We start from the raw sequence: 8,916 nt of genomic DNA, 5'->3' as shown, positions 1-8,916 counted from the left end.
ATAAACTAAAAGCATGAAGTAAGCAATTATGTTTCATCCATAGCTGAAATTAGCAAAGCAAAAGAAGAAGAAAAAGCTTTTAAGGTTCGGCTAAATAATTTGAGGATTAAGGTATGTGTTTTGATCGTTTTTGACAATTTTTATGTTTTTGTGGTCGTTGTTTAGTAATTTATCAAGCCCATGTCTCAATTTCTAATTTTGTTGATGATTTTGAGTCATGCCATTGTTGATAATGTGTGCTTTATTAAGTTTGATGATAGTAAATTAAAGATATGTGTTAGATTACTAAGTTTTGTCTTTGAATTTTTGATGAATTTGAGTAATTTGGGTTAAATTGTGAAATTTGTAAATTAAGGGACTAAAATGTGAAATAAATGAAACATGTGGACTTGTATGAATACTATGAATATTCGGCCATGTATAAGGAAATTTGGTGTATTTTGTGATTTTATGAAATAGGGACTAAATTGTTAAAATGTGAAAATGTGAGGGCTAATTTGTAAAATGCCCTAAATATGTGTTTATGGATAGATTTGAATGATTTGTTGAATAAAAAAGTTAAATTTGAATTGATTTAGATCAAGAACCAAAGAAAACAGAATTAGATCAAGGAAAGTCAAAAGTCATCTAGTAGTCGATTTTGTTCGATTGAATCCGTATGAGTTAAGTTTATATGCAAATAAATGTGTTATGAATTGAATTACTATCAATTATATGCTATTGAACTATGATGAATGATTATATGAGTTGAGAAATATCAGACATCCGAGAAAGTATCGACAAAGTTCCAACGTTAGAAAAGCCCTGTATGAGCCATAGGAAGAGTTAGGATACATATGTCATGACATAGAATCCGATATGTGTTCTCGTGTAAGACCTCATTTGGGACATTGGAATCGAATTATGATTTACATGTAAGACCACATCTGGGACGTTGGCATCGTATTTGATTTCGTGTAAGACCTTGTCTGGGATAGTGGCATCGATATTTGATTACATGTAAGACCACGTCTGGGATGTTGGCATTGTTTGAGCTTTTCGAGCTATCCGCGTATCCTTATGATTCTGAACGGTTCAACGGGCATTCCAAAAAATGAATGATTATATGAGATGTGTATCCAATTCAGGTACGTTTGAGATGGATACTATGTTTGAGAATAAGAGGTTAGTATATGTACAAGTGATGATATGTGTTATAAGTATGAGAAAATATGTTACATGTGTAAATGAATTGGAATATGTGAAATGTATATGAACTATATGGTTTGAGATAGTATTTGGCCATGAAGCATATGTAATTTGATGATGTTTTAATGTTTGGAATGATAAATTTATTTGTATATATGGCTTACTAAGCTTTTGAAAGCTTACTCTGTGTGTTTTTCAACTATTTTATAGCTATCGTAGCTACTGGGAGCTCGTGGATCATCGAGGATCATCATCACACTATCGAACCTTACTTTGGTACCTTTTGAAAATGTAGATATTGAAGTATGGCATGTAGAGGCTAGAAGTACTTAGATATGTTTTGTAATGTGTACATCTAGCCATGTGATTTGACTTGGTTTTGGTAATGAATATAAATGAGTTTTTGGTATGAATTATGTGATGCAATGTTGTCTTTATGGTATATTCTTGAATGGCCTAAAGAATTGGTCAATTTGGTAAGTTTTGATATGTGCCTATTATTGAATTTGTTAAGGATTTGGCATGAGTTTTGATTTTGTGATTAGAGATTATGAAACCTATGTTTTCGTATGATTTTGGCTTAGGGTATGTTTCAATTTATATATTGAGTATGAAATTGGTGAATAATGTTATGGCATGAATGCTATATATTTTGGTTGAGAAGTGGTTGAGAATTTGGTATAAAATGATGTGGTTTTGATGCTTGTACGGAGGACCCTTCATGGGTGGCAATTTGGCCTTGCAAATGGCCTATTTTTGCCCACATGGGCAGAGAAACAGGCGTGTGTCTCAGCAGTGTTGCTCGAGGGCCATTTCAAAATGAGTCTGGGCAAACCACACGGTCGCACACATGGACGTATGCTAGGCTGTATGGCCAAGTCAGTTTCAAGCACGGGCTAGGCACAAGGGCATGTGACTGGCCATGTGACTCAAGTCAGTAGCCTCCCTAATTTTCACACGGGCGTGTCTTGTAGCCGTGTGGACAAGTTAGTATGTATGCCCTGTTTGACCCAGTCTAGACACATGGGCATGTCTAAAGCTGTGTGAGGCGCACGGCCTATTCACATGGACGTGTGACCTGTACAACTTTGAAAAATGTTTAAGTTTTCAAAAAATTTTGTATGAGCTCGGTTTAGTCCCGACCCCTTTCTAATACATGCTTAAGGTCTCGATGACCTATATAAGGGACTCTATGGTAATGTTTGACTATGATTATGGATGAGGTATATGAAATGTTTGCAAAATGTTCCAGTTTGTTTGGTGACATCTTTAACACTAGTCCAGCGACGGATATGGGTTAGGGATGTTACATTTGGTTGGTATTAGAGTTACGGTTTAATCGATTCTAGGACTAATGTAATGATGTGAGTCTAGCTATACATGCCATATTTATGAATTGAGATAGTGTGATGAATCCTGACAACGAAAATGTGTTTTTTATATAGTAGATGGATCCCGAACGAGCCGTAGCTGACGATGTTGTAACCAATGCTCCTGCTCCAGGATAAGGGATAGCACCATCCGAATCTAGACCAGCTGCGAGTAGCTATGATGGAGAGGTTAGACAAGCCTTGTATCAAATGATGAATGATTGGTTCAGTTAGTACATTAGCACTAATCCGATTGTTCAACAACCCCCAATTCTGACTAATCCTCCACAAGTCCCTGTTATGCCACAAGCGAATCTGATTCAATTAAGTAAGCCATCGGTCGATAAGATTAGAAAATATGGGGCTGAAAAGTTTTGTGCTACAATAAACGATGATGCTGAGAGAGCCGAGTTCTGGTTAGAGAATATTATAAGAGTATTTGATGAATTATCAATAACTCTAGAAGAATGTCTCAAGTGTGCTGTTTCGCTTTTGAGAGATATGGCGTATCATTGGTGGAAGACACTGATATTTGTGGTTCCAAGAGAGCGAGTTACTTGGGATTTCTTTCAAGTTGAATTCTGAAAGAAATACATTAGTCTGAGATTCATCGATCAGAAACGCAAAGAGTTTCTTGAGTTTAAACAAGGTCATATATCTGTTACAGAATACGAGCGAGAATTTGTAAGATTAAATTAGTATGCTCGAGAATGTGTTTCGACTAAAACTATTATGTGCAAGAGATTCGAGGATGGCTTAAATGAAGATATCCGTTTTTTAGTCGGGATTCTTGAGATCAAAGAATTTGTAGTGCTTATTGAACGAGCCTGTAAAGCCGAAGAACTCGGGAAAAAGAAAAGAAAAGCTAATTCAGAAGCTAGAGATGTGAGAAAAAGATCCGCAAGTAAATCATTTCAATCTACGTCAAAGAAGTTCTGAGATGATTTTAGCCGTTCAAAAGCTAATGTGGGACATTCGAGTAGAGATCGTGTTAGATTACATTCAAGCTTTAGAGCTCCAGCTACATTTGTTGCCAATGTTGGAAATGTTTGATCTGATTGACCCGAGTATAGACATTATGGTAAAGACATCCCAGTAATTACAGATTGTATGATCGAGCTTGCTTTAAATGTGGATCTCTAGATCACTTTATTTGAGACTGTCTCAAGTCTGTTGAACAGGAGATAGCACAAAATCTGAGACCGAGTAACACCTCAACTCGTGGTAGACCTCTTAGAAATACGAGAAATATGAGTGGTATCAAAGAGGGACTAAAGACACTGTTGTTCGATCCGAGGCTCATGCACCTGCCAGAGCCTATGCCATTCGAGCTCGTGAGGAAGCTTCGTCTTCAGATGTGATTACGGGTACTTTTACTCTTTATGATACTTCTGTGATTGCATTGATAGATCCTAGATCAACGCATTCATATATATATGCATGAATTTAGTATCCAGTAAGACTTTTCCTATAGACTCTACTGAATTCGTGATTAAAGTATCGAACTCCTTATATAAAAGTGTCTTAGTTGACAAAGTGTGGAAGAACTATCCGTTAATGTTTCGAGTCATTTGTTTTCTGGCCGATCTGATGTTATTACCTTTTGATGAGTTTGATATAATTCTGGGTTTTGATTGGCTATTTTTGCACGATGCTATTGTGAATTGCAAATGGAAAACTATTGATTTAAAATGCAAGAATGATGAAATAGTCCAAATTGAATCTAGTGATTTGAATGGGTTACCGGCTATGATATCTTCGATGAAAGCTCTGAGTATTGTAAGAAAGGGTTGTGAAGACTATTTTGCCTATGTGATTGATTCAAAAGCATAAGAAAAGAAAGTCAAATCAGTGCCTGTTGTCTGTGAATTCCTTGATGTGTTTCCTAAAGAACTTCCGGGATTACCTCCAATATGAGAAGTTGAGTTTGGCATTAAATTAGTGCTCGGTACTTCTTCAATTTCGATAGCTCCGTATAGAATGGCTCCAATCGAACTAAAAGAATTAAAGTCTTAGTTGCAAGCATTGGCAGATAGAGGATTCGGAAGACCGAGTTTCTCACCTTAGGGTGCCCCTGTTCTATTTGTGAAAAAGAAAGACAGTACGATGAGAATGTGCATTGATTATCGTCAGTTGAACAAAGTGACTATCAAGAATAAATATCCTCTACCTTGAATTGATTATTTGTTTGATCAGTTGAAAGGAGCTACCATGTTTTCGAAGACAGATTTGAGATCAGGCTATTATCAGTTGCAAGTAAAAGACTCATACATTCTAAAAACTGCATTCAGAACGAGGAACGGCCAGTATGAGTTCTTAGTTATGCCTTTCGGATTCAAGAATGCATCTGCTATCTTTATGGATTTGATGAACAGAATTTTCAGATCATATCTAGATTGATTTGTTGTTGTATTCATTGGTGATATATTGATTTATTTGCGTGATGAATCCGAGCATGCTGAACATCTGAGAATAGTACTACAAACTTTGCGTGATAAGAAATTGTATGCGAAGTTTAGTAAATATGAATTTTGGTTGTGCGATGTTGGTTTCTTAGGTTATATTGTGTCAGCATCAAGTATGCGAGTTGATCCGAGCAAAATTTCAGCTATTTTAGATTGGAAGCCTCCGAGAAATATTTCTAAAGTCAACAGTTTTCTAATACTTGTCAGTTATTATAGACGGTTCGTAAAAGGATTTTCTATGATTGCAACTCCATTGACGAAACTACTTCAGAAAGATATGAAATTTGAATAGTCTGAAAAGTGTCAAAAAAGCTTTGATCAGTTGAAAGTCCTATTGACTGAAGCTCCAGTGTTAGTACAACCCGAATCGGGTAAAGAATTTGTGATCTACAGTGATGCTTCATTGAGCAGTCTGGGATGTGTTTTGATGCAAGAAGGCAAAGTCATTGTTTATGCTTCAAGACAGTTAAAGCCACACGAAAAGAACTATTTGATGCACGATCTGAAATTAGCTACGATTGTGTTTGCTTTGAAAATTTGGCGTCACTATCTGTTCGATGAGAAATGTCATGTTTATTTCGATCATAAAAGTTTGAAATATCTGATGAATCAGAAAGATTTGAATCTGTGACAGAGAAGATGGCTAGGGTTACTGAAAGACTACGAGGTTGTTTTTGATTATCATCCGGGAAAGGATAATGTTGTTGCTAATGCTCTAATTCGAGAGTCATTGTTCGCAGTACGTGCTATGAATACTCATTTAGCTTTGTCTGATAATGGTTCAGTTTTAGCTGAAATAAAGGCGAGACCATTGTTTTTACAACATATTATTGATGCTCAGAAAGTTGATAATGAGATAATAGCAAAACGAGCTCAGAGTGATTTAGATTCTGATTCAGAATTCAGAGTTGATAAAGATGATTATCTAAGATTTTGATATCAGATTTGTGTTTCGATAAATCGAGAATTGATTTAGATGATTTTGAATGAAGCTCACAACAATTGTTTATCTATGCATCCGGGTAGTACGAATATGTATAATGATTTGAAATAGCATTACTAGTGGTCTGGAATTAAAAAAGATATCTCCGATTGTGTTTCGAATGTTTAATCTATCAGTAAGTTAAAGCTGAACATCAGGTGCCATATGGTTTGTTACAACCGATTATGATTCTGGAATGGAAATGGGATAAAGTGACAATGGATTTTGTTTCAGGTTTGCCCTATCTCTACGAAAAAAAAGATGCTATCTGGGTTGTGGTTGATCGATTGATGAATTCAGCTCATTTTATTCCAGTATGATCCAATTACTAGCTTGATAAGTTAGCTGAGTTATACATTTCCGATATTATAAGATTGCATAGTGTGATCTATTGTGTCAGACAGAGATCTAAAATTCACATTGTGATTTTGGAACTTTGGGTACGAAATTACACTTCAGTACTGCTTTTCACCCGAAATGGATGGTCAATCCGAGCGGATTATTTAGATTCTTGAAGATATGTTGAGATGTTGCATTCTTGAGTTTGAAGGTATGTGGGAATAGTATTTTCCATTGATTGAATTCGCATACAATAATAGTTTTCAATCAAGCATTAAAATGGCACCGTACGAAGCCTTATATGGTCGTAAATGTCGAATACCTTTGTATTGGAATGAGCTTAGTGAGAATAAGATACACGGGGTCTATTTGATAAAAGACACTGACCAGAAAGTAAAAGTGTTTCGAGATAGTCTAAAAGTAGCTTTCGATCGTCAGAAATCATATGCAGATTTGAAATGGAAAGACATTGAATTTGAGATTGGAGATAAAGTATTTTTAAAACTTTCTCTGTGGAAGAAAGTACTTCGGTTCGGTAGAAAAGGCAAATTGAGTCCGAGGTTTATCAGGCCGTATGAGATTATTGAGCATATGGGGTCAGTTGCTTATCGTTTTTTGTTACCACTGAGTTAGAAAAGATCCATAATGTATTTCATGTATCAATGCTTCGACGATATAGATCTGATCCATCACATGTGATTTCTTCATCTGAGATTGAGATTCAATCAGACATGACCTATGAAGAAGAACCGATCTGTATATTAGCTCATGAGATTAAAGAATTGAGGAAAAAGAAAATTCCATTAGGAAAAGTAATATGGCATCGACACGGTGTTGAAGAGGCTACGTGGGAGCCTGAAGATGTTATGAGACAACAATATCCAAATCTGTTCAACGGTAAGATTTTCGGGGACAAAAATCCCTAAGGGGGAGAGTAGTAAAAGTCTGGTTTAGACTCTAGTTGGAATAGTGGTTTCGGGACCACAAATCTAAGTCAAAAAAATGTTTTATTATTATTTTTCGTGCTTATTATATGTGAATTAGCATGTGTGAAAGTTTGGTATGAAAATTTGATCATTTGTGTGCTTAATTTGTGAAAAGGACCTAATCATGTAAAATGTAAAAGTGGCCTTCTATTTGTTAAAGTGCTTAATTGTTATGTCTTTGTAAATGAAAGGTCCTAATGTTGCAATTGGACTATTAACAAGGTTAATGGACATTAATGGCCTTAATATATGTGATTTTATAATGTTTTATTATAAGGGAAAATTGGTAAAATGAATAATTATGTTAATCAAAATAAACTAAAAACATGAAATAAGCCATTATGTGTCCACCCATAGCTGAAATTAGCAAATAAAAAGAAGAAAAAAAAGCTTTTAGGGTTTGGCTAAATAATTTGAGGATTAAGGTATGTGTTTTGATCTGTTTTTGATAATTTTTATGTTTTTGTGATTTTAGTAATTTATCAAGCCCATGTCTCAATTTCTGATTTTGTTGATGACTTTGAGTTATGTCATTGTTGATAATGTGAGATTTATGAAGTTTGATGATAGTAAATTGATAAACCGTAATTTTTACATATTATTATCCCATACTTAGCACATTTATGGATGATTTCTCCTTAGATTTGGTGAATTTGATGCTCCTAATTCTTTAATTTCATGTTTTATACTTAGGTGAGCATAGGAGAGTAAAAAGAGGGAGAAATGGGCCGAAAAAGGAGAAACTGGACCCACATGTGAAATCAACATGACCTGGACTTCCTCACATGGGCTTGTCACACGGCCGGGTCGATTTGGCAGGATCGAAGCACGACTTACACAGGCAGACTACACGCCCGTGCCTATTCAACAGCCTTTACCACGGGCTAGAGCAATCGCACACGGGTGTGTCCCTGCTGAGCCCAAGTATAGTCCTATTCAGAAAAGGCCACTTTTGAGGGCTCTTAGGCATTCTAAAGCCTATTTAAACACCTGAGGAGGCACTTAGAAGAGACACATGGAGTAGGAGGCAAGGAATTACTCAAGGGAAGCCGATTGGTCCATCTTAGAAGCTAGATTCATCGTCAAGACTGAAGATCTCCCTTCAATTTCCATTCAGGGGTTTTTGGGTATTCTTTAAGTTTTGTATTCATTATTCTTCTAAGATGTTTTCTTTTATAATTATGAACTAAACCCCCTAAATACCTAAGGGGAATGAAACCTAAGATGGATCTTGTTATTATTATCTGAATTGTATGATAAATATTTGACTTGTTCTTAATTATGTGTTCTTAATTCTTGTTTTAATATTTCAGGATATTGATTCAAGTTAATGCACTTATTCAGAAGAGGAAAAGTCTCTATCTAAGAGTAAATTTGTCATAATTAAGCGGAGTTGATTGCACGCCTAGAGATAGGGTGACAAGATTTTTCTAGATTAGGGTGAAACCTAATAATGGAGTCCATAGATCGAGTTAATGCAACATTAGGTGTTAATTAGAAAAGGATTTCAATTAATCAACCTAAGGTTAGATGTTATTAGTCTCGAGAGAGATAATAATATAACTTAGGGATTTCTATGGATCAAG

This window comes from Gossypium arboreum, chromosome 13 (assembly GCF_025698485.1).
Source record: "Gossypium arboreum isolate Shixiya-1 chromosome 13, ASM2569848v2, whole genome shotgun sequence".
Classification (NCBI taxonomy): Eukaryota; Viridiplantae; Streptophyta; class Magnoliopsida; order Malvales; family Malvaceae; genus Gossypium; species Gossypium arboreum.
This window is presented reverse-complemented; position numbering follows the sequence as displayed.